Source organism: Balaenoptera ricei, chromosome 14 (genome assembly GCF_028023285.1).
Source record: "Balaenoptera ricei isolate mBalRic1 chromosome 14, mBalRic1.hap2, whole genome shotgun sequence".
NCBI classification, from domain to species: Eukaryota; Metazoa; Chordata; class Mammalia; order Artiodactyla; family Balaenopteridae; genus Balaenoptera; species Balaenoptera ricei.
This window is the reverse complement of record NC_082652.1, coordinates 65,855,948-65,879,693: the sequence shown is the minus strand read 5'-3', so window position 1 is coordinate 65,879,693 and position 23,746 is coordinate 65,855,948. Positions and strand designations below refer to the sequence as shown.

Here is a 23,746-nt window from a genome sequence, read left to right as displayed (position 1 = left end):
CTCCCAAATGCATTCTATGAGGCCACCATCACCCTGATACCAAAACCAGACAAAGATATCACAAAAAAGAAAACTACCAGCCAGTATCACTGATGAACATAGATGCAAAAATCCTCAACAAAATACTGGCAAACAGAATCCAGCAGCATATTAAAAGGATCATACACCATGATCAAGTGGGGATTATCCCAGGAATGCAAGGATTCTTCAACATATGCAAATTAATCAATGTGATACACCATATTAAAAACCTGAAGGATAAAAACTATATGATAATCTCAACAGATGCAGAAAAAGCTTTTTACAAAATTCAACACCCATTTATGATAAAAACCCTCCAGAAAGTAGGCATAGAGGGAATTTACCTCAACCTAATAAAGGCCATATATGACAAACCTACAGCCAACATTGTTCTCAATGGTGAAAAACTGAAACCATTTCCACTAAGATCAGGAACAAGACAAGGTTGCCCACTCTCACCACTGTTATTCAACATAGTTTTGGCAGTTTTAGCCACAGCAATCTGAGAAGAAAAAGAAATACAAATCGGAAAAGAAGAAGTAAAACAGTCACTGTTTGCAGATGACATGATACTATACATAGAGAATCCTAAAGATGCTACCAGAAAACTACGAGAGCTAACCAATGAATTTGGTAAAGTGGCAGGATACAAAATTAATGCACAGAAATCTCTTGCATTCCTAAACACTAATGATGAAAAATCTGAAAGAGAAATTAAGGAAACACTCTCATTTACCATTGCAACATAAAGAATAAAATACCTAGGAATAAACCTACCTAAGGAGACAAAAGACCTGTATGCAGAAAACTATAAGACACTAATGAAAGAAATTAAAGATGATACAAACAGATGGAGAGATATACCATGTTCTTGGATTGGAAGAGTCAATATTATGAAAATGACTACACTACCCAAAGCAATCTACAGATTCAATGCAATACTTATTAAACTACAAATGGCATTTTTCACAGAACTGGAACAAAAAATTTCACAATTTTTATGGAAGCACAAAAGACCCCGAATAGCCAAAACAATCTTGAGAAAGAAAAACAGAGCTGGAGGAATCAGGCTCCCAGACTTCAGACTCTACTACAAGGCTACAGTAGTCAAGACGGTGTGGTATTGGCACAAAAACAAAAATATAGATCAACGGAACAGGATAGAAATCCCAGAGGTGAACCCATGCACATATGGTCACCTTATCTTTGATAAAGAAGGTAAGAATATACAATGGAGAAAAGACAGCCTCTTCAATAAATGGTGCTGGGAAAACTGGACTACATGAGCTACATGTAAAAGAATGAAATTAGAACACTCCCTAACACCATACACAAAAATAAACTCAAAATGGTTGAAAGACCTAAAAGTAAGGCCAGACACTATAAAACTCTAAGAGGAAAACATAGACAGAACACTCTATGATATAAATCACAGCAAGATCCTTTTTGACCCACCTCCTAGTGAAATGGAAATAAAAACAAAAATAAACAAATTGGACCTAATGAAACTTAAAAGCTTTTGCACAGCAATTAAACCATAAACAAGATGAAAAGACAACCCTCAGAATGGGAGAAAATATTTGCAAATGAAGCAATTGACAAAGGATTAATCTCCAAAATATACAAGCAGCACAATATCAAAAAGCAAACAACCCATTCCAAGAATGGGCAGAAGACCTATATAGACATTTCTCTAAAAAAGATATACAGATTGCCAATAAACTCATGAATGGATGCTCAACATCACTAATCATTAGAGAAATACAAATCAAAACTGCAATGAGCTATCACCCCACATCAGTTAGAATGGGCATCATCAGAAAATCTACAAACAACAAATGCTGGAGAGGGTGTGGAGAAAAGGGAACCCTCTTGCACTGTTGGTGGGAATGAAAACTGATATAGCCACTATGGAGAACACTATGGAGTTTCCTTAAAAAACTAAAAATAGAACTACCATACGACCCAACAATCCCACTACTGGGCATATACCCTGAGAAAACCATAATTCAAAGAGTCATATACCACAATGTTCATTGCACCACTATTTACAATAGCCAGTACATGGAAGCAACCTAAGTGTCCATCAACAGATGCATGGATAAAGAAGATATGGCACATGTATATAATGGAATATTACTCAGCCATAAAATGAAACGAAATTGAGTTATTTGTAGTAAGGTGGATGGACCTAGAGTCTGTCATACAGAGTGAAGTAAGTCAGAAAGAGAAAAACAAATACTGTATGCTGACACATATATATGGAATCTAAAAAAAAAGGTTCTGAAGCACCTAGGGACAGGACAGGAATAAAGATTCAGAAGTAGAGAATTGAGTTGAAGACATCGGGAGGGGGAAGGGTAAGCTGGGACGAAGTGAGAGAGTAGCATGGACATATGTAAACTACCAAATGTAAAATAGATAGCTAAAAAAAAAAAAAAAAAATACCTAGTCGGTAGCAGCCATATAGCACAGGGAGGGCAGCTCCGTGCTTTGTGACCACCTCGAGGGGAGGGATAGGGAGGGTGTAAGGGAAACGCAAGAGGGAGGGGATATGGGCATATATGTATACGTATAGCTGATTCACTTTGTTATACAGCAGAAACTAACACAACATTGTAAAGCAATCATACTCCAATAAAGATGTTAAAAAAAAGAGATAATGTCCCTTTCTCTCACCCATTGCTCTCTGCCCTACTCACTCTACATTATCATTCTGCATAGGATATAATTGCCCTCATCTGATGGATAATTTATGTATATGTTTGTCTTTTCGGTGGAATGTGGGCTCCGTGGGAACTGAGACGCTTTCTGTTTTCAACCTGCTGTATCCTCACTGGCCTCACACTGTGCCTGGCCTGTGGTAAGGGCTCAATACACATTTGTTAAATTAATTGTTGAATATATGTGAGAAAAGAGCTCAACTGTGAGCCAAGAAATCCAGGCTCACATTCCGCCTCTGTCACCAACCACTGTGCCCCTTCCTCCTACCTCCAGCCCCTGAAGCCCCTTACAATGCTGACATTCTTTGGATGTTTGGAAGGAAGGGAAGTGTGGAAGAGGACGTGAACTGTGCTGATATTCAGAGTGGTTTACGTCTGACTCTGCCACTAACTCGGTGACCTTCAGAATGTTTAACTTTTCTGAGTTTCCAAACTTTTTGTATAAAAAGGGTTAATACTTCTCCTCTCATAGAGTGTCGTGAGCATGGAATAAATGATACATATGAAGAACTGGGTTTGCTCACATCTGCTGCTACTATCAGGGATCAGGTTGTCCTTGGGGATGGGAATGGTCTCGCTCATTCATCTTCCTGCTTTGACTGTCTGGTTTGGAGATAGATCACCATGTAATGCATGAAACACTGCTCCTCAGGAAACTAGTGTTGCCACATGGAGCCTCAGCTGGTCTTTGCTCATATCAGTTGATAAAGTGCCTTTGGGTGGCCTTCAAGATATCAGCAAGGTGGTCAGACTTGTGATCTGAAGCTTCCCCAGATTCTGGGAGAGTGGCACTTGGTCTCAAGTCATAGGCATTGCATGTCCCTTCCATGCTCCTCTCTGGGCTCTGGGATGCCACATGGCAGATACTAATTATTCTACAAGTTTAGTTCTCAACTTGGTTGATCTCTCTTATGAATCATCATACCTAAATGATCGGAATCCCTCAAGAGCTGGAGCCAAGTTATTAATAAATGTGCCTTTCCTAGTGTGTCATGGAGAGGACAAGAGAAGAAGTAGAAATGACTCACTTCAGTAAGATAGCAAGGTAGTCTCTGTCCCAGCAGAAATGCACATTGATGGAATCCCAGGGTTGGGGCTGAGACTGGACCTTGGCTTTAGTCACTGTTCCTCTGACCTGTCTTCAAGTCTTCAACTCCTCACCTGTTTCTGTAGGTCACCAGGTGGCTGGGTGGCATTTTGAGTTCTATAGTGGTTACTGGGGATTAGTCAAATGAAATTTGTTCCCTCCAGTTGGTTTAAAATAGAAATATGCTACCAGGATCTTAGAAATAATGCTCTTAGACCTCTGCCTTTGAAATTAAAAAAATTTTTCTTACTTTGGCCAAAATTTCTTCCTCCTTCCACATGCCTGGGTCCTCTTTTTGCCACTTTTATCCCTCCTCTGTCCATCCTTCATTTCTTCCTGCTCCCCTATCCCCAAAGTCATTCATGCATTTGACAAATATTAATCAATCAGTGGGGACAAGGAGGGTATCAGACAGAGGAAGCAGCCCATGCAAAGGTCCACAACTCAGGGAGCTCACAATGCATTTTGGAAAACCCATGATTTCAGCATGATACCTCAAAGGGATCCAAGGGATAAAAGATGAAGTTTGGAAGAAAGTGGTGGCCAGATATTGAAGGACCTGACTTTCTGTTTTAGAAGTTTTGACTTTATCCCAAAGTCTACAGAGAAGCATTAAGAAAGGGTGTGTGTGTGTGTGTGTGTGTGTGTGTGTGTGTGTGTGTGTGTGACATGATCCGATTCTGTTTTAGAAAGCTCTGGCTCTGTTATGCCAAGAATGGATGGGAGAGCATTAGCTTGGAAACAAATTAAAGCTAAGACTACAGGAGGGCAGTGGACAGATGGGAGAGATGTGAAGGGAATAGGAACAATAAGGCTTAGTGACTGTGTCACTGATGGTGGGCGGGGAGAGAGAGGAGTCTGAGATGACCCCGGGTTTTGGCCTGGTCAAGTGGGTAGATGATGCTGGTAACCGAAGGAGGAACAAGGAGCAGTGTGTGTGTTTTTGGCAGGGTTAAGGATGGGGACTGTGGACATGAGGAAGGACAGCAAACAGAGCTGAGGGTGGGAGCATGAATGTACAGTGGCACCTGTACAACTTGGGAGTGCATGATTTCTCCTGGAGAGTTCAATTGCCCAATAGAAGAGTGGACTTTGGCTTTACAAGTAGTCAACCAGCTCTCTTCTGTCTGGTCCCTGGATGGCCCTTCTGATAGCACCAGTCTAGGGAAAGAAGTGTAGGACACCGACAAGGTACGCCCCTTTCTGCCCTGTCAGGACTTGACTTAAAAGGTGAGAGTGCACAGAACATTCGTCTGAGCTCCTCGCCTTTCCTCTCTGCAGACATAATTTGGTGGGAGCATGGCTTTCCGTTCAGATGATCAAGGATGTGGCATGATGTTTCCATTAGTTCTTATCCAGTGGCCTTATTGGGCCAAGTCAACATCAAAGCATCATTCATGGAAGGGGTAGCTGAGTTCTGTTCACTGAGCTCAGTTATTTTATCAAAAACCTTCATCAAATGCCTCATATGTGTAGGAAAAAAATAGAAATGAGGCACAGAGGAAAGTGAAGTTAAGGAGAATCTATAACTAAGAAATTAGTAGAAAACAACTCAAGTAAGAGAATTTTGGCCTAGGAGTCAGAAGACTAGAATTCTTATTTGAGCTCTGTGGTGCCTATAAAATAGTGGTTCCAAGCACAGTATCTGGAGTCAGAATGCCTGGTTCAAATCTTGGCTCTGTCCTTGACTAGCTGAGTAACTTTAGGTTATCACAAGGTTTAATTAATCTACTTAAGTACTCAGAAAAGTGCCTGACACAGAGGGTGAATGTTAGCTAATTCTGCTGTTGTTATTTTTCTTGTTAAGAGCTGTATGACCAGGGACAATTCAATTCTGTCTATAGCAACAATGTCTTCATTCATAAAAATAGGGCAAGATATTTTCTTTTCAGAGTGTGTTCTGAAAAGACTTGGGGCTCCTCCACCTTACTCTATCATTTTATTCATTTTATCCATTATCTTGGATAATAAACTTATCTCATAAGTTTTCACTTGAAGGGCTCTGAAAAAAAACGTTGTGCATCAGTGGGCCAGATGACCTAAGGTTCATCCTTAATAAAAGTATTTGATTCTCTGAGTGAAAGATATACCATTGACAATGGACAGTGGGATAGAATGGTCTCAGGGAGGATGCCTAACTAAGCCAGGGAGGGCTGCTTGGAAGAGGTGAGTTGGAAAGTTAAAATCTGGGTATTTCTAGCAGTTGATGGACATGGAAGAGAAGTTGCAATTCCTAAAGAGTGGGAAGTGTGAAGGATAAATGCAGAGCCAAAACTAGGGGGGGAGAAAAAGGTTAACAGCTCAATTCAAACCTATTCCAGGGTGGCGGGTGGGGTGAAAGGTAAATGAGTAAATGGGAAACAAGGGCTTCAAGTATAATTGACCCAAGTAGAAGTTTGGCTAAAGTGTGAAGTGATGAATGGCAAAGATGATTGGCTCCATTAAGGAAACCATCATTTAGTCTTTCTTGCATGGACAGGAAAGCAATGTCCAGAGTAGGCAAGCTCTTGTCCATGGGCATACGATGAGTCACTACTGGCTGTGGCAGCCGCTGCTAGCTGTTAACTAAGTAGTCATCCCCCATTCTTCCTGAGCAATACTTCCTTAGCAAACTTTTTAGCTGGGCACATTGCTGATTGGATTAAAGGAAACATTTCCTAGCCTCCCTTGGGGTTAGGGATGGCCAATACAATGTCCATGAAAGTTAAGGATTTTTAAGAAAGAATTTTTAGAGGCCTACAGAAAGCCGGTAGGAACCATTTTGGCCTTCCCATCCCCCACTTCTTCCTGCTTCCCACCTCGATGGCTTTTCGCTGCAAGTTCGTCTCAGGTCATGAAGTGGCCTTGGAGTTGGAACTCATATAACTAGGGGTAGCAGGGCAGAAAGATTGAAAGAACCTGCGTCCTGGAGATATTGTGCAGCCATCATATTAGCTCTGGACTGCCTACCTCTGAATTCTTTTAAGTTGGGAGAAATACTCTCCTATTGTATTTAAGCCATTATCATTCCTGGGCCCGATTCCTAGCCACAGAATGCTGTTCTTGATGCCCTGGCAGAGCTGGGCTGGTGGGGGCCCCTGTGTGTCTTGACTATCTTGCTTGGCAGTGCTTCCTGTATGACCCTACTGCTGTTGTGTGTGGAACTGTCTTGGTGTGTGTGCATGAGCAGAAACCCAAAGCCAAAATAATTTTCAAAGCTGTCAGCTCTGTTTCCTGCAGACTCACGCTCCCCACTGCCTTTTCATTTCCACTGGAGGAAAGAGAGGCTGCTGCAGAATAACTTTGTCTTTCTTGAATTGTTTACTACATCAAACACTCAATACCCACAGCACAGAATGTTATAATGTTAACATCTTGGCGGAATTAGGTTTAGTTATTTTTTTTTATTAAAGAAATAAAACATTATAGGTTGAGTTGAACCCTCTTTGTACTGTCCTTGAGACTATTTTCTTCCCCCTTCTTCCAAGAAACCAGCCTCCTGAGCTTGTATGGTTCTTTCTGTTTTTATGCTTTTACCCCACGTATGTTTAAATCCGTAAGTAACAGACAACATTGCTTTGTATGTTTTAAACATGTATATAAATGATATAGTAATAAGATCTGATTCTTTTCACTCAACTTGGAAGGTTCACAGCTATGAAATGTCCACTGATTTTCCATTGCCCTATTGGTGAGCATTTAGATTGTTTTTAAATTTTCAATATCGCAACAATGCAATAATAAACATTCTTTTACATGTCATATTATACATAGGAGAGAGTTTTTCTAGGGTACATATATCTAGATGTAAAACTAGTTGTCATAGAGACACATATCTTCATTTTAGCAAGGTATTTCCAAATCTCTCTCTAAAGGGGTTTAAACAATTTGCACTCCCTCCAAAATGACTGTGCTCATTTCTTGTGAAAACTTGGCACTGTTGAACTGTTTAATTTTGGACAATTGAATAAGTGTGAAATGGTATTTCTCTGCTTTAATTGGCATTTCCCTGATTATTAATTAGGTAAAGCATGTTTTAATATATTTTTAGGCCATTTTGATTTACATTTCTGTGAACAATTTTTATATTTTGTCTGTCTTTCTATTGGGCTGCTTGTCTTTTACTTATTGTAGTGTTTTCCTTACATATTTTAAATATTAATCCTTTGTTGGTCAAATGCATTGCAAATTCCTCCTCCAAGGCTCTCACTTGTCTTTAGGCTTTGTTCACGGTGTCTTTGATCATATAGAATTCTTAAATTTTAATGTAATCCAATTTATTTACCTGTCTCTTTTGTGCTTTATTTGAATATTAAGAAATCCTTTCCTGATTTGATATAAAAATATCTTCCTGAATTTTCTTCTAATAGTTAAATTTTTTTTTTAACTTTTAGTTTTAAATCCATCTGGAGTTTACTTGCAATATTTTGTGTTATTTTGCATATGTAATAGAGCTCCAATGTTAATTTTCCAACATGGTGAGCCATTCGTTGTGACACTGTATATCAAACAGTCCATTCTTTGCCTACTCATTTGTAATCACCCCTGTCTCCAAAAATGCATGGGTCTCTTTCTGGACTTTCTAGTTTATTCCATTAGTCTCTGTATCTCTACATTTCCATCACTGTTGTATTGTGTGTTTTGATGTCTGCGACATAAGTCCCTTTTCTTTGTATTCTTTCTCAAAATTCTTTCAGCTATTCTTGGCCTTTTTTACTTTCATATGATTTAAATTTTTCCCCTAGTTTTATTGAGATATAACTGTCATACATCACTGTAAGTTTAAGGTGTACAGCATGATGGTTTGGCTTAATACATTGTGAGATGCGTATGATTTTGATTGACCTTTTAATGGAATGCTTCCTTCCCACCTCTTTCAGCAGGTACATTTCTTCCACTCATCTCCATTCCAAAGATCTGGATACCAGCTCCAATCCTGTCACCAGATAGCCATCTGTTCTTGGGTGAGTCATCTAACCTCTCTGGGTTTTAGTTTCTCAGTCTGTCAGATTTGTTCTGCCTACCTCACTGAAGTCCTGAGCTGATCAAATGAGATAAGGGTGTGAGAATGCTTTGAAGAGATAAAAACACTGAGGTAAAGTAAAAAAAGAGTTACAGACAATAATCTCAGGACTGACCTAAAACAAAAGTCAGACTGTTTTACCATCAGCTTTCTGCTTTCTCTACCCTTCCTGTCTCTTCTTTCTCCCAAACTTCCATGGTCGTGAAACACAGAAGTCTTCTATTGGGGTAGACTTATTATGATAATGGATCAGAAGCAACTTGGATTCATAAAGCCTGGGTCCAATTTTAGACTCTAACTTTGTGACTTAAGATAAGACACTCAAACTCTTTGATCTCAATTTATTCATCTCTACAAAAGGCATAATAATTCCCTCCCTGAGCTAGTTTTGTGAAATTCAAAAGAAATAATGCAGATGAAAGTACTTGGTAAAATGTGAAGCCTTATAATAATCAGAAGGAGTTATTATTAGTGTTGTTGCTGATACTTACCTGGAAAAAAGGACTTACAGGAAGGCAGTGATGTTTAAAGTGTTGAAGTGCTTTGCTCCCACCACTTGGATCAAGGCATGTAGGAGATTCAAACCCATTTTTTCTGTAAGTATGGTTGCCCCAATACAGTGCCTACACAGTCTTCTAGAAGATGCAGGAAGTCTCTTTCTTAAATACCATTCCCTTTAGACTTTGCAGCTTGGATGTGTGGAGAAGTGAAGGTGGTTGGGAGTGCATGATGTCCGTCTGCACAACAAGGCAGAGCTGCTCTGAGGCAGGTGCTGGGCTCAGTACTGACTTGAGAAAGTGAGAGCCTCCAGGGTTCAAGGGTGGGAACACACTAGTCTTTGTGCCCTTCTCACAGATACCATTTGGTAAAATGAACATAAAGCTCAGCCCCGATGTTCTGTGAAAGGACTTCCCTTGGAGTGAGCATATGGTAGTGCCCCAGCATCTCTCTAACCCTTGCTACTCAGACGACTGGAACATCTTTCGCTCCTGTGCCAAAATCAGACTTGAGCTTGGGCCAGATGACATTCATGGGTTAGATGACATGAAACTGTAACCCGCCTGCTTAATCTAAATACAGCATGCCCTTTTCCTTGGTAATTGGGTTCTTGCCTTTTCCTCAGTTTTTCTGAAACAGAATTTCTTACCCATTCTCTAGCCACTTTCATGGTTAATGCTGGACTCTACTGTTTTCACTAACAGTCTCTGCCAGAAGTTGCTGGAATCCTTCTAAGCCTATATCAGTTTTACTACACTTGCCTTAGCATCTGACAGTGTCCACCTTTCTGCTGTGGTTTGGGCAGAGTCCTGGATTTTTGACCTGGGTTTGGATTCTAGTCTCCAGAACTCATGATCTGCGTGCCTTTCCTCTGGGGTCCATACCATGCGTGACTGAATCTCATTCTTCTGTCCACATGTGACACCTGCCTGCTCTGGCTCCCATGTTGATGCAAAGTCAAGATTTAGGCTCTCCTTCCATACCCCGTCTTGTTTAGCTTTAAACTGTAGATGAAGCACGTGACTCTTGTCTTTCTGATTTGTAAGTTTCGAGTCTAGGACCACTTTGTGAAATCTCTCAAACAGACCACAGCTGACTTTATTATTTTTTTTCAAATGTGGACATAAAACTTAGGAATAGGTGTTCTAGTAGAAGCTGTGATTGTATATTTAGACTCTCCTTCATGAATAAAGGACAAATTCTGCCAGCTACTGGGAGTTTCTCCATCAGAAAAGAGTTGACCTGCCCAAGATCATAACCCCTCCTTGGGGCAGCTCACATTCCATGACTGCTTGATGTAGTCACAGCAATCAGAGGGAAAAGAGTTTAAAGGTACAGCCCCTTATGACAACTCTGAAAGACCATTTCATTTTAAGGATCCCCATGAGGTCAGCTGAGGCTTTGTGACAAGCCTGCAGCCCCTCCCTCTGCTCATTTCTGCCTCCTTCCCTTCCCCTGCAAGGGCTGATCCTTTGCACTCTCTTACTTCTTATGCACAAGTCTCCATCTCAAGTCAAATTCTCTGGAGACACTGAAGCGGGTGCCCACAGTTATTTTCTTGTTCAACAACCCAAGCTCTCCATTGACTCACTACCTCCTTTCTCTGTAAATTCATCCTCCCTATGGTAGGAAACATAATGCCCAGCCCCACCCAGAGATGCCCACCCTAATCTCCAAGAACCTGTGAATGTGTTACCTTCTATGGTAAAAGTGACTTTGCAGATGTGAGTAAGGTTACTGACCTTGAGATAAGGAGGTTATCCTGGATTATTCAACTGGACCCAGTCTTATCACCTTAAAAGCAGAGAACCTTTCCTGACTGTGGTCAAGATGTGACGACAGAAAAAAAATCAGAGAGATGGAATACTGTTGGCTTTGAAGGTGGAGGATGAGGCCACAAGCTAAGGAAAGCAGGCAGCTTCTAGAAGCTGGAAAGGGCAAGGAAATGGATCCTCCCGAGAGTTTCCGGAAAAGAACACAGCACCACTGACACTTTGTTTTAACCCAGTGAGACCCGTGTAAGACCCCTGACCTACAAAACTGTAAGACAATAGATTTGTGTTGCTTTAAGCCACTAAATTTGTGTAATGTGTTACAACAACAGGAAACTATTATATCCTTAGGGGTCATGTTAGTAAATACTTGTGCACTTGTGTGGCCTTGTTGTGTGCTTCACCTGTGTGAGCCTTAGTTCTCTCTGTAAAATGCTTAATTTGGGCCATATGCTTGCGAAACCCCTTCTAACTTGACATTTTATGGCCCTAAAGGCTAGATTCCCTACTTTGCAACATTTATCTTTTCCCTCTAATGAGGCACTGTTCGCTTGTCTTTTTGATCATTACGCCGAGGCAAGCCTATCTGAGATGCCACAGGAAGCAATGGAGCAGCCATGTACCCAGGTCAGGAGTGAGACATTCTTTCTCTGTCTGTCTGGCTCTTCTGGTCTGTCTTTACACTGATTTCTAAATTTCTTCTTTCCATAACTCTTCATAACCATAGGAAAAAGGCATCTCAGTTGGTGAACAATTTATGAACCAAACCCTGATGACCAGTGGATTTTGTCATTTTTCTCTCACTAGTGGACCTGCATGTATAATTAAAATTTTTTCGTTTATGCTGAAAATTGTTCATTAAAGGTAGGTATCAAGCTTACAGGTGCAATCTGAGGTAGCAGCGTTCTAGCTGTTGGTGACACTTAACTCAGCCTTTAGGGAAATCCACCATTTTTAGAATTTAAAAAAATGTCCTTAGCCTGATTTTTGTTAGGAGTAAGTATAATAAAATGTGTCTGTAATTAAAATACTTATAAACCCACTAGACATAGTTGTTATGAAGGAAAAAAACTGGACTCTAAAATGGGATAAAAATAGAAACTCACTTGGCCCCTTCACCCTCCTTGTGGGAAACCAATACAGTTGCCAGTTCATTAAGTGCTCTGTGTTAAGAAAAACTGAGCTGACTTCAAAATAATAATGGCAATAGCATGGTGATAATGATGACTCTTTGCCGCATTTATCTAGCATGTTGTTTTTCAAAGCACTTTCTGTCTGTTTAGTTGTTTGAGCCCCAAGTTCTCAGTATTTCCCTAAGAAAGCGGGGGAGGTGGAGAGGGTGGGCATCATCCACCTGATTGGACAGATGAGGGAGCCCTGTCTTACAGAGTCTAAATGACCCTCCTGTTGTCAGAGTCACAGCTGGCCTGGGCCTGGGGATGCTCTCTACACAAAGATCCAAGTCTACTATAGCTCACTCTTCCTGGCAGTTGGGTCACCCAAAGCAAGGTCAAACCCTGTCTCCAAGGACCTTATACTGCAAACCTAAGGCCACCAGAAACAGTTCTTTCTTTGCTCTCAATAGAAAGAATAAAGTCACTAAAAATTAGTCATTAAAGTTAGCTGGGGAAAGGCCAAAGAGTTGAATGGATGAGAAAGAAAATCCTAAGAAACCTAGAAGTGAATTCCAGGCTGTTACCCGTCTCACTGGGGTTGATGATGCTGGCCGATGATGTGTCCACCTGTATCAGAGTGGAGGAAAAACACACCTTCTGCTTCCTTCCTGGCCCCACTCATGTTGCTTGGAGCAACTGCCAGGAGCCTTGCACATCATGGCCTCTGTAAAACGACATCACCAACACCATTGCTACTTGTTCCTATCCCCGTCCCCCAACCCAGGTGCAATTAGACTGACTAACTTTGAAGGAGACAAGACAACCTGAGGCCAGTGGTACAAAAAGGAAAAACCCTCAAAGGCATCCCCAACTCATCTGAACAACGAGGGGTGAGACTAGGTCTCCTCAATGATTCCATTCATTCCAACAAGATCTCATGTTACATTTGGTGTAATAGTATAATTTTGATCTAAAAATCTGGGTTTGAGAGCCAACTGGTGTCTCTGACTGGGCTATAACGTGATCTTGGTGATTATCACTTAGGCTCCATGAGGCTCAGTTCTCTCGCCGGTGACATGGGTGGTAATGGTAAGTCTCCTTTCCTGTAACTCTATAAGGTTGTCATGGGAGAGAAATGTTATGACTTTATTGATGGTGCTATCATTGTAAGTGAAGCCTAATACTAACAACGATATCACAAGAATCAGCAATGGTGGTAGTGCTGGGAAGGCACTTCTGAGATTATTCATCGTGTGGGGATACTTGTTGGAGAAGTTGCTGGTGTTGAGAAAATGAGTACTGTGTCCTTTCTTGAATTAATTCCTTGGGGCTTTACAAAGACCCTAAGAGCTAGACCATGTTATTTTCACATTACACAACAAAAATTTAAGGCAAGAAACTAAGAGAGACAGAACTGTGGTTTTAAAACTGTTATCTTGAGCCCTCAGTGGCTTCTGCAGCCTTCTAGTGTTGGCAGGCACACCTAGCACTTCCAGTATAGAACAACCTTGACTCTTTAGAGCCTTGCTACAGTGGCTTGTTGCCTTAATCATGAGAAGGAAGTATGGTTGGCATTAGAAGTTGCTTCACGTAAGGCAGAATGATCCACTATTCAAAGAGTCATTGATACATCAACTAATCCCTGCTCTATGATTGATGTATGAATGCCCACTAAGAATATCCTCAGCAAGAACTTTCTAGCACTATGATTTTTCCTGACAGAGCCCATGCTGTGTGTTCTCCCACCACAGAGTGGAGTTTTGGGGAAGTGACTGCCAGCCAGGAATTAACCCAAGGCCTCTTTCATCAAGGTGAGGCCCATGTACCTAGTTCTCACCAATGGGATGTGATGTGTGTCAATTGTAGGCCAAGGTGGGTAGGAAGTGGGTGTGCCATTCTCACTTTCTTCTTTCCTGTCAACCAGGTAGATGCAGAAGATCCAGCATAAACTTCAAAGAAGACCCTAGAAGATGGTGAAGCCTAAGATAGGAGGCACCTCGGTTTCTGAATCACTGCTTTGACAAACTCTCATTTGGGCCTTATATTAGGGAACAATGAATCTATTGTGTTAAAGCACCAAGATTTGAGTGTTATCTGTTATACTAGCTATTGTACTATAGATTCCAGTGAAAAGAGATCCACCAGTACCTCAGACCTGGTCCCAATCCCCTGCCATCTTGGAAACCATTGACTTCCTTCCCTGTGGACACCACATCACCCATCCTAAGCAGCTTTCTTTGTGCTCTATATAGTTGTAGAGCAGCTGGTCTGCTTGTCAAGCAACCAATAAATCTATGTTTGGCAAAACAGTAGTTTTCATCAGTAAGTGACCTTAAGATAACATTTACATTGCTGGAGACATCATTCCAACCCTGAACCAGTGGCATCCCAACTCAGGCCCTCCTGGTGGCAGGAGACAGGAAAACTAATGAAGTGTGGGGATCATTAATGACTTTATCTTCTCACTCACCCAGCCCCTCCCCCTTTTCAAACTTGCAAGTATGTTCAGCAGTGTCAGATCTGTTCATCTATTTTTGACATGTAAATAGAACCTATCTCTTTGGAATTTTGCAGAGAAGATGGCTGCCACGTGATCATACTAGCTCGTATCTGGAAGCAACCAGAATTGAGCTGTTAAGACACAGGCTCAAGGGGAAGAAGATCTTCACAGGACCCGGCTCTCTCGGGTCAATCACAGTTCCCATTGGCCCTAGTGACCTCAGAGGGGAAAAAATAATTTTAGTTTTCCATGGTAACATTATAGGTGGTAACAGCTGTTTTAGAAGACACAGAGACAGCAACAAGTTCTAGAACATACTCACAATTTCCTTGGTCACAGTGAGATCAATGGGTTCTGTAGAGAGTCTTGTGAACTTCTAATTAGTTGACTTCAAGCAGTAAGCAAGAAACAGTCCTGTAAAGATAGACAGTGGAGGTCAGAAACAAGAAGTCTAGAGAATTCAAATTGCTTTGTTTTTAAATTTAATAACATTTACTCTTTTTAAAATTGTAAGCAATACATGTTCATTTTAGAAAAGGTAGAAAATACACATTAGAAAAAAAGATATAAAACTCTTCTGTGATCCCACTATCCAGATGTAACCACTATTAACCCATGGAACCCTTATAGGTTGCTTCATGAATATTTATATATATGGATATATATTTCTCTATTACTTCAGTTTACAAAACTGGTTTACTGCACATACTGTTTTGTGACCTGCTTTTTATTCATTGAATAAGATATGATGAACATCTTTTGCCAAAAAATAAACTTCAGCTGTATGGCAGACAGCTCCTAAGATGGTTCCCAATGATCCCTGCCCCCTGCGTCCTCACAGTTGCGTGATCCACTCCCCTGGAGTGTGGGCTGGACTTCTGACTTACTTCTAACTGGTAGAATATGGCATGAGTGATGGGATGTCAGTTCTGAGACAAGGTAACAAAAAGACTTCTGGCTGCTGTCCTGCTCACCCTCTCCTGCTCTCTGGCTTGTTTACTGTGGGGAAACCACCTGTGATATTGTGAACCACCCTACAGAAAGGAGGGCAGTGGAACTGAGTCAAGGAGCTGAGGGAGACCTTCAACCAACAGTCCCAGAGGAACTGGTTCCTGCCAACACCCTCTGGAGTGAGCCTCCAAGTGGACCCTCTCCAAGTCAAGCCTTAAAGTGATTAAAACACCTTGACTGCAGTCTTAGGAGAGGCCCTGAGTCAGAGGACCCAGTTCAGCTGTGCTCACAGACTCCTGACCCACAGAAGCTCTGAGATAATATGTCTGCTGTTTAAAGTTGCTAAGTGCTGGGGTAATGCAGCCATAGATAACTAATACAAAACACATAGTTTTTAGTAGTTGTTTAGTATTCCAGTGTAAGGTTTACTCAATCTTTTATTGCTGCACATTTGGTTATTTTATTTTATTTATTTTGCTATTATAAACGTGGTTGCAATGAATGTCATTGTAGCTAAATCTTGGTACACATCCTTCATTCTTTCCTGAGGATAAGTTCCTTGAAGTGGAATAGCTGAATTTCAAAGGATTTGCATCCTTTAAGTCTTTTAAGATGCTATTCTCAATTGCTTGCTGGTGGGATTGCACCCATTTACAACCCTGCTGGCTGTAGCTTGGAGTGGCTGCTGGCCCACACCAAAGGGTTTACGTTTCTGAAGCATATTTTTGGTTAATTTCAACCACTCTGTCCTGAGCTGTGTCTCCATGCAAACCAGTTGGAAACAAAACCAAAATCAAAATAAAAAACCTGAGAATGAAGACTAACTTTGAATATTCAAAACTACTAGATAATTTGATGCTAAACTGTTTTTTCAAAGTACTGTTGTTTTGAAATCAGTCAGATGAATTCAACCACCCTCAAATAGTTATTCTTATTTTTCAGTGAGCACTGAACTTCTGAAAATGTGATAATGCTTATCTTCCTCAGGAACTTTGAGAAGGAAAACAATACTTGTTGAAGTCAATGTAACAATGGGCTATTTTGAAAATCTTAGTTTATTTCAGTCACACAAAGGATTGTCAGTAAACTCAACTTTTTAAGTTACCACGCTGGATGGACTGAATTCAAAAGACATATTTTTTTTGAAGCATTTTGCATACACAGATACCACTGCCATTTCCAAATTGCAACTTCACTGTTGGGAAAGAATAAATATTTTAATGAATGCTATATATTTTAACAGGCTCTGAACCCTGCGGTTGGTTTAAGCTAAGCGTGCAATTTCAGCCATCTAAATAAGTAAATAAATGAGGAAGAAAATCCATGTTAATTGCAGTAATTTGCGGTACTTTCAAATTCTTAATTAAGAAATAAAATAGGATTCATTATCCATGCCTACTGTAGATGACATGCATAGATCACCATTATGACCCGACGCAAGACCTAAAGTTATTGCCATAAATGAAATAACAGAGGGAAACCACTGGTGCATTATGGGCTGAAATGTGAAAGCACAAAGGGGGAGGAGAGAGCACTGTGCAAAATGCCTGTCCTTCATAAATGCCCTTCTTTCTGACTTGGGTATTGCATTATGCCAAAGCATCTCCCCTGAACCTGGAGTCCTATCTCTCCCTCCTACCTCTGGGCTAGGTTCTTCCCTCAACCTCACACAGAATTTCTCTGAGCCTGTATGGCAACCCTGCTAGTGTCAACTTTTCCCCAATTATCTGCCCCAGGTTGTTTGTGTGCCTGGACTTCAGGTCCCTGCCTGCCTCGTTCTACAAAGGTGGGAAGAAGAGAATAACTTTCCTTATAACTAGAGGCATTCTGACTCATGCTGACTTTTGATAATTAAGCATGAAATTAAACTAAGGAGAACATACAACTTATCACACAGAAATCACTTTTATCTGAGACAAATGCTTAGTTGGACAGGACACCAGACATAAACTGGGACTGTTCCAGACAAACAAGGATGCTTGGTGCCTGCAATGAAAACCTTACCTTAGGGGTAGGGTGGGGGTGGACATAGGTTTTCAGGCAGATAAGAAGGAATTCTGCTTTGTGATGTGGGTTGTAGGGGTAATGTCAATGGACAACTCGAAAAAAGAACATTGATACAGTTGGCTGTGGGTAGAGATGGCTGGTCATTGTGCTTTCATTAGGAATACTAATATGGACTGTGGATGTGCCTCTTTCAGGCCCTCTCTCTCCTGCTGCCTACTCCTCTTTGTCCTGCAGGCTGGCATGGACACCCCATGGGCAGTTGGCATGTCTGTTGACTCTATGTCTGCTGACAGTTGCAGTCAGCTCAGCAATGGAAAGGGTACAGAGGATGAGCATGTTGGAGGAGTTTGAATGACTCAAGACAAAGGAAAAGAAAGGGAAACATCCAGTGAAGATCTCCAAAAGGAATGAGGCCTCTTGTCAGGGATTAAACCTGACATGTTTTGAGCAAGTAAGACAATTTTGGGTTTTACCTGTAGACCCAAGGAAAATCAGAAATTAGATTGGGAGCTTGGGATTGACATGTACACACTGCTATCTTTAAAATAGATAACCAAAATGGACCTACTGTATAGCACAGGGAACTCTGCTCAATACTCTGTAATGACCTAAATGGGAAAATAATTTGAAAAAGGATAGATACATGTATATGTATAACTGAATCACTTTACGGTACACCTGAAACTAACACAATATTGTTAATCAACTATACTCCAATATAAAATAAAAATTAAAAAAAAAATTAACACATATATTTCTCAACTGCCTATTATATTCCAAACGGGAAGACATAAGAATACTCTGAAACAGACTTCTTGTTCAAAGGGGCCTTATGAAGTAGATTCTTTCATAGTCAAAGTCTCCTCTCTTTTGAAAGGAAAACCAGAGAAAGACCTGGACTTGGGTAGCTCTACTTACTGAGCCAGTCTGGCCTTTTCTCAGATCTCACCCACGCTGAAGACCCCCATGGAATTCACAAGGTCTGAAATGAGTGTCCATATCTCATGGTATTACATTTCTCAAAGCATCCTTCCTCCCTCGCTACATCTGGATGGAGACCAGACCATTGTAGGACTTGGGGGCCCATTGTTGTGGGAAATGTGATGATTATCTCCATTCCTTACCAAATGGAATCATTCTTCCTTTAGTTTTCTGATGATTTATAGTAGAAAAGATATGGAGCTTTTCCAATTTCAGAAGTAAGCCATGGAAAAACAAATTCAAAATGCATCCATAAAAGTGGAAGCTTGATACCAGACTAGAAAGAAAAAAAACCCCCATTGTGTGAAGTGTCCTATAGAATTCACTGTTTATTTGTGCTAGGTACTTGGACTTGGCTTAGTAGTGAGTAAGAGCAGGATGATAAGAAGATGTAATGAAAGATGGGAGAAACGTGGGCAGGAGATCTCTGAGCCCTGAGAAACACCCTGGGAAATATGCCGTGTTAATGCTATTTCAAGGAGGAACTAGGAGAATTAGTTGCTGAAGTTCTTTTGAAGAGAGGCCTTAAATCATGTCTCAACAATTACATTTGAGAATGTTCATTCTTTTTATTTGTTCATTTCACTTAACAAGGCTTTATTCAGCATCTTCTTTTTCCTAGATATAGTATTAGGTGCTGTAGAATCAAGGGGAACAAGACAGGGGTGTACAGCCTTACAGGGATTTCTACTTTTAAGATGGCAGTATTAAGTCAGCCCTGCCCACTTCTTTCTGAATTCATTCCAAAACAAGAAAAATGAAAAATAGAAATGCAAATTTCACCTTTGCTGAGGAAGGGCTGCCAAATTAAAGTTCCAACCAGGGGCGGGTGGATATTGAAAGATGTCTTCTGATACCAAAGACCTTAAATGAGGTTGGCAGAGCACAAATTTCATCAAAGAGGGCAGAATCAACATCGTCTTTTGAGCAGCAACTGGTCTACAGTGAATAGACTGTCTATGAGAGCATCTCTGGACCCCGTTTGGCTCCACTGAGGAGAAGGGGAGGTGGTATAAACATGAAAATACCTAGGTATGCCATCTCTGTAGGAAGTAGTCTGTTGGGGTGGGAGGCATACTGGAGAAGATAGGTTCAATAATAACCAGTCTTGCAACTGCCAATCTCTTCTTTCTTCTGGAAAGAAGTAAAGACTACATCAACATGTACACATATGCATACACACAACCCTGTGTATCATAAAGTGCATCCCTGTAAATGAGAGAGGCTCTCTGCTGGATGCTACCATAGCCTAGTCCCTGCCCCATAAACTCTATGCAAAACAGCTGGTTAAGAAAGAGCTCAACTCAGTCAAATATGAGTCAGAATAGAAAAGAAACTATCAGAAGAGCTCTACAAAGATACTGTAAGAAAAGAAAGTAATAATTAGAGAAAACAAATAGACAAAGAACACATACAAAATTGTGTTGCCATAGAGCTAAAGGAAATTGTGCCAAATGAGCATAAGCAAACAAACAAAAAACTAAAAAAGAAACCTCAATGAAAAAGATCACTTATATAAAATAAGAGCTCAAGGAAGAAGTGTCAAGACAACTGAGAGACAAAAAATGAGCTAGAAGAGCTCAGGAAAGAAGTGGAAGAGAAACAAAGTCATCACAAAAATTAGGGAGCCATCAGAGGCAACAAAAAGGTAAACAGACACTGCTCAAAATACAAAAGTAGGATCAAGAACATGATTGGTAAAGTCAGCAAAGCAAAATGGAAATGAGTAGTTAAAAAGGATCAGAAAAGGAACCTGATAGCTATGGAAGATGAAAGAGACAATAGACTTATTCATATGCATAAATAGACCAAACATTACTTGTTTTATATGTGATCTTTTTACTGAAAAAAAAAAAAGAATAGAAAATATATTTGGAGAAATAGAATCACAAAACACTTTCCAGAAATAAGATATTTAAATCTACACACAAAGCAAAACCAAACCAAACTAAACTAAACCAAACTAAACCAAACAAAACCCCAAATGTAAACTGTCTCAGGAAAAGTTGATACAAAAATAATAACCTAAAAGGAAAAAAAAGACTCTTTTACCATCCAAACAAACAAACAAAGAACTGAAACAAACAAAATAAAACGAAACCAAAAACAAAAACAAAATTTCTTTTCTAAGGGGTGAAAATTAGGTTGGTTTCAGAGTTTTTCACAGCAACATGCCATGCTGGAAGACAGTGGAACATGCTTACAGTAACCTCATTAAGAATTAAATAAAAAACATCTATGGTCAAACTTTTGTTCAAGTATAAAAGCTGCACCAAATATCTAATAACCCAGAAAATGTGGTTACCAGGATCTTGTCTGGAGTAAACTACGAGCTGAACTTCAATCAATCAGTAGAAGGAGGATGGAAAAACTATGGCACAAGGATAAGTGTTGCATTTTTAACAATTTAGTTTAGGATTAAGACAAAAAAAAAAACTGTGGCAATTATGTTTACATAAAATAATGTAAATTTTAATGAACTGTAATGCCATGAAAAACATGGAAACTGACAAAATTCAGAAGGCGAGGGGAGATACAAGGTGGGAGTTAGCCAAGGGCCAAAAGTTACCAATTAGGTCTAATGAATCAAGTAATACAGGGAACTGTATTTAAAATTGTGAGATTATAAGATTAGCAGAACTATCATGATCATCACCGTGATCACCACCAACAACTAAAATTGGGTAGAATAGAGAAATGAAAAATGGGAGTAATATGTAAATTTCATCCTTTTTTTTTTCCAGGTTAGAGAATCTTTAATTGTCAATAAGATGGTGATAGACAATAGCTACTAAGGATATACATGATTAAATATATTATATTTAGTATTATAAAGATAACCACTTAAAGAATGAAAAATATTCAAAATTTCTAAACTATAACTATGAACCCCCACATAAACCAAATTTAAAAACAAAACAAAACACAGACCATAAGGTGAAATAAAAGCAGAAAGCATATAACGTTACAACTAAGTCCAAGCATACCTATCAAATGAAAAAAATATAAATGGAAAAAATGTATCAATCCAAAGAAATAGATTCTTAGCTTAAATTACAAAGCAAAAAAGAAAATTGTATGCTGTGTACAAGAGACAAAACAAAATGACTGGAAAGTTGAAAATAAAAGGATGGGCAGAGGCCTAATGGGCAAAGGCAATCAAGCAAACAAACACAAACACAAAAACAAAAACTAGAGATCAACTTTAATATCAGACATATCAAATTAAGTTGAATTCAGTGCACAAAACAGTATAATGACACAAAGATGGGAACTTTATTGCAATCTGCAGTACTGCTCTAAATATTATGAGTATTTACGCACCAAAGAATATAGCAGCAAGTTATTAAGCTGAAAGGCAACACATATAAGAATAAAGGCAGAGACACATGAAGGTAAAAGACTAATATAATTTCCTCAGTTCAAAGGAATTAGTGAATGCTGTTTTTTAATTCAAGTATAGTTGACTTACAACATTATATTAGTTTCAGGTGTACAGCACAGTGATTCAATGTTTTTACAGATTATTACAGATTATAGTAATAAAATATTTTATAATAATAGAAGTTGGACTAATGGCTATAATTTCCTGTGTTGTACAACATATCATCGCTGCTTATCTATTTTATACATGATCTCTTTTTTTTAAATTAATTAATTAATTTATGGCTGTTTTGGGTCTTTGCTGCACCCGGACTTCCTCTAGCTGTGGTGAGTGGGGGCTACTCTTCATTGCGGTGCATTCTCTTGTTGCAGAGCACGGGCTCTAGGCATGCAGGCTTCAGTAGTTGTGGCACGCAGGCTCAGTAGTTGTGACTCGCGGGCTCTAGAGCTCAGGCTCAGTGGTTGTGGCGCACAGGCGTAGTTACTCCTTGGTATGTGGGATCTTCCTGGACCAGGGATTGAACCCGTGTCCCCTGCATTATCAGGCGGATTCTTAACCACTGCACCACCAGGGAAGTCCCTGTACATAGTCACTTAATACCATACCCCTATGTTGCCCTCCCCCATCCTCTCGTTATTGGTAACCACTAGTTTGTTTTCTGTATCTGTGAGTCTGTTTCTGTTCTGCTATGTACATTCATATTTTTTATTTTTTAGATTCCACATATAGTATTTGTCTTTCTTGTTCTAACTTATTTCACTAGACGTAATATTCTTTAGGTCCATCCACATTGCTGCAAATGGCAAATTTCATTCTTTTTTATGGCTGAATAGTATTCCATGGTATATATGTACCACAACTTCTTTATGCATTTGTCTGTTGATAGACACTGGGTTGCTTATATATCTTGGCTACTGTAAATAGTGCTGCTATGAACATTGGGTGCATGTATCCTTTCAAATTAGTGTTTTCATTTTTCCAGGAGTGGAATTGGTGGATCTTACGGTAGTTCTATGTGTAGTTTTTAAAGGACCCTCCATATTGTTTTCCATAGTGGCTGCACCAATTTACATTCCCACCAACAGTGTACATGGGTTCCCTTTTCTCCACATCCTCTCCAACATTTGTTATTTGTAGACCTTTTGATGATCACCATTCTGACAGGTGTGAGATAATCTCTCATTGTTTTGATTTGCATTTACCTAACAATTAGTGATGTTAAGCATCCTTTCATGTGCCTGTGAGCCATCTGTATGTTTTCTTTGAAAAAATGTCTCTTCAGTCTTCTGCCCTTTTTGATTGGATTGTTTTTTTTTATATTGAGTTGTAAGTGTTGTTTATATATTTTGGATATTAACCCCTTGTCAGTCATATCATTTGTAAATATTTTCTCCCATTCTGTACGTTGTCTTTTCATTTTGTTGGTGGTTTCCTTTGCTGTGCAAAAGCTTTTAAGCTTAATTAGGTCCCATTTGCTTATTTTTGCTTTTATTCCAAATAACATTGCTGTTTTATGTCAAAGAATGTTCTGCCTATGTTCTCGGCTAGGAGATTTATGGTTTCAAGTCTTACATTTAGGTCTTTAAACCATTTTGCATTTATTTTGGTATAAGGTGTAAGGAAATGTTCTAATTTCAGTCCTTTACATGTGGCTGTCCAGTTTGCCCAGCTCCACTTATTGAAGAGATTGTCTTTTCACCATTG

At 39.7% G+C, this 23,746-nt stretch overlaps 1 protein-coding gene and 1 long non-coding RNA gene across 6 annotated transcripts in view; one reads left to right on the top strand and one right to left on the bottom strand.

Moving 5' to 3' along the window:
* LOC132347774 (uncharacterized) overlaps positions 1-14,710 on the top strand; it is a 31,593-nt gene extending 16,883 nt beyond the window's left edge. Inside the window, exons 2-4 of the long non-coding RNA XR_009497296.1 lie at positions 8,691-8,774; positions 13,941-14,029; positions 14,143-14,710. This is a non-coding gene — a long non-coding RNA (uncharacterized LOC132347774). The remainder of the gene's footprint in view (positions 1-8,690; positions 8,775-13,940; positions 14,030-14,142) is intronic.
* The window catches only part of SLC14A2 (solute carrier family 14 member 2), a 450,747-nt gene that overhangs the window by 181,471 nt on the left and 245,530 nt on the right, over positions 1-23,746 (bottom strand). For 4 of the 5 annotated variants that reach the window (XM_059894582.1, XM_059894578.1, XM_059894581.1 and 1 more), the window contains exon 3: positions 15,041-15,132. The gene's annotated coding sequence lies outside the window, so the exon portion shown is untranslated. Of the gene's footprint in view, positions 1-15,040; positions 15,133-19,685; positions 19,792-23,746 lie in introns of all 5 variants that reach the window. The other variant, XM_059894579.1, reaches the window with a different exon arrangement.